The sequence below is a fragment of the Hordeum vulgare genome, unplaced genomic scaffold (assembly GCF_904849725.1).
Source record: "Hordeum vulgare subsp. vulgare unplaced genomic scaffold, MorexV3_pseudomolecules_assembly, whole genome shotgun sequence".
NCBI lineage: Eukaryota > Viridiplantae > Streptophyta > Magnoliopsida > Poales > Poaceae > Hordeum > Hordeum vulgare.
Window position 1 is genome coordinate 162,501 of NW_025422486.1, and position 2,500 is coordinate 165,000.

Sequence of the window (2,500 nt, forward strand, 5' to 3'; positions counted from 1 at the left end):
CCATCCTAGTACTACTCTCGCCCAAGCACGCTTAACTTCGGAGTTCTGATGGGATCCGGTGCTTTAGTGCTGGTATGATCGCATCCGACATGCAACTATCTATTTGTTCCTTATGCTTGGCCCTACTACTACTACTACTAGTACTACTACTACTACTACTACTACTATTACTACTACTACTACTACTACTACTACTAGTCGTTGGGTGTCATGCGCGGTGGGAAAAGTCACAGAGGTCGTGGCGGTGCTCGTGTTGTCGGGGTAGAGAGGGAGCTGTGAAATTTTTGTGTTAAACTCGTCTCCGTTCTCGAGGCAAATGTGGCAATGGACACGGGAGGGGCAAGCTAAAACATATCACAAACGTCAAAAATAAGAAAACTAGTAAACGTCAAAAATAAGAAAACTAGGTCATATAGATCACGGTCCCGTGTCATCCTTGTCACGTGGCGCAAAAATATATTTAAAAAGGGGAACGCAACACGAGGACTTCCCAGGAGGTCACCCATCCTAGTACTACTCTCGCCCAAGCACGCTTAACTTCGGAGTTCTCATGGGATCCGGTGCTTTAGTGCTGGTATGATCACATCCGACATGCAACTATATATTTGTTCCTTATGCTTGCCCCTACTGCTACTGCTACTACTGCTACTACTGCTACTACTACTACTAGTCGTTGGGTGTCATGCGAGGTGGGAAAAGTCAGAGAGGTCGTGGCGGTGCTCGTGTTGTCGGGGTAGAGAGGGAGCGGTGAAATTCTTGTGTTAAACTCGTCTCCGTTGTCGAGGCAAATGTGGCAATGGACACGGGAGGGGCAAGCTAAAACATATCACCAACGTCAAAAATAAGAAAACTAGTAAACGTCAAAAATAAGAAAACGAGGTCATATAGATCACGGTCCCGCGTCATCCTTGTCACGTGGCGCAAAAATATATTTAAAAAGGGGAATGCAACACGAGGACTTCCCAGAAGGTCACCCATCCTAGTACTACTCTCGCCCAAGCGCGCTTAACTTCGGAGTTCTGATGGGATCCGCTGCTTTAGTGCTGGTATGATCGCATCCGACATGCAACTATCTATTTGTTCCTTATGCTTGCCCCTACTACTAGTGCTACTACTGCTACTACTGCTACTACTACTACTACTACTACTAGTCGTTGGGTGTCATGCGCGGTGGGAAAAGTCAAAGAGGTCGTGGCGGTGCTCGTGTTGTCGGGGTAGAGAGGGAGCGGTGAAATTCTTGTGTTAAACTCGTCTCCGTTGTCGAGGCAAATGTGGCAATGGACACGGGAGGGGCAAGCTAAAACATATCACAAACGTCAAAAATAAGTAAACTAGTAAACGTCAAAAATAAGAAAACGAGGTCATATAGATCATGGTCCCGCGTCATCCTTGTCACGTGGCGCAAAAATATATTTAAAAAGGGGAATGCAACACGAGGACTTCCCAGGAGGTCACCCATCCTAGTACTACTCTCGCCCAAGCACGCTTAACTTCGGAGTTCTGATGGGATCCGGTGCTTTAGTGCTGGTATGATCGCATCCGACATGCAACTATCTATTTGTTCCTTATGCTTGGCCCTACTACTACTACTACTAGTACTACTACTACTACTAGTACTACTACTACTACTAGTACTACTACTACTACTAGTACTACTACTACTACTAGTACTACTACTACTACTAGTACTACTACTACTACTACTACTATTACTACTACTACTACTACTACTACTACTACTACTAGTCGTTGGGTGTCATGCGCGGTGGGAAAAGTCACAGAGGTCGTGGCGGTGCTCGTGTTGTCGGGGTAGAGAGGGAGCTGTGAAATTTTTGTGTTAAACTCGTCTCCGTTCTCGAGGCAAATGTGGCAATGGACACGGGAGGGGCAAGCTAAAACATATCACAAACGTCAAAAATAAGAAAACTAGTAAACGTCAAAAATAAGAAAACTAGGTCATATAGATCACGGTCCCGTGTCATCCTTGTCACGTGGCGCAAAAATATATTTAAAAAGGGGAACGCAACACGAGGACTTCCCAGGAGGTCACCCATCCTAGTACTACTCTCGCCCAAGCACGCTTAACTTCGGAGTTCTCATGGGATCCGGTGCTTTAGTGCTGGTATGATCACATCCGACATGCAACTATATATTTGTTCCTTATGCTTGCCCCTACTGCTACTGCTACTACTGCTACTACTACTACTAGTCGTTGGGTGTCATGCGAGGTGGGAAAAGTCAGAGAGGTCGTGGCGGTGCTCGTGTTGTCGGGGTAGAGAGGGAGCGGTGAAATTCTTGTGTTAAACTCGTCTCCGTTGTCGAGGCAAATGTGGCAATGGACACGGGAGGGGCAAGCTAAAACATATCACCAACGTCAAAAATAAGAAAACTAGTAAACGTCAAAAATAAGAAAACGAGGTCATATAGATCACGGTCCCGCGTCATCCTTGTCACGTGGCGCAAAAATATATTTAAAAAGGGGAATGCAACACGAGGACTT

General features: G+C 45.9%; 6 non-coding genes across 6 annotated transcripts in view; all 6 read right to left on the minus strand.

The window, feature by feature from the left end:
- LOC123416796 overlaps positions 1-86 on the minus strand; it is a 119-nt gene extending 33 nt beyond the window's left edge. The window contains exon 1 of the ribosomal RNA XR_006616397.1: positions 1-86. This exon is cut by the window's left edge and continues 33 nt beyond it. This is a non-coding gene — a ribosomal RNA (5S ribosomal RNA).
- Positions 87-469: 383 nt separating this feature from the next.
- On the minus strand, positions 470-588 carry LOC123415641. Its single transcript, XR_006615350.1, has one exon. It is a non-coding gene; the product is annotated as a 5S ribosomal RNA (ribosomal RNA).
- A 353-nt stretch (positions 589-941) lies between these two features.
- Positions 942-1,060, minus strand: LOC123416059. The gene has a single exon (XR_006615742.1). It is a non-coding gene; the product is annotated as a 5S ribosomal RNA (ribosomal RNA).
- Positions 1,061-1,422: 362 nt separating this feature from the next.
- On the minus strand, positions 1,423-1,541 carry LOC123416807. Its single transcript, XR_006616408.1, has one exon. It is a non-coding gene; the product is annotated as a 5S ribosomal RNA (ribosomal RNA).
- A 476-nt stretch (positions 1,542-2,017) lies between these two features.
- On the minus strand, positions 2,018-2,136 carry LOC123415644. Its single transcript, XR_006615352.1, has one exon. It is a non-coding gene; the product is annotated as a 5S ribosomal RNA (ribosomal RNA).
- A 344-nt stretch (positions 2,137-2,480) lies between these two features.
- LOC123416060 overlaps positions 2,481-2,500 on the minus strand; it is a 119-nt gene continuing 99 nt past the window's right edge. The window contains exon 1 of the ribosomal RNA XR_006615743.1: positions 2,481-2,500. This exon is cut by the window's right edge and continues 99 nt beyond it. This is a non-coding gene — a ribosomal RNA (5S ribosomal RNA).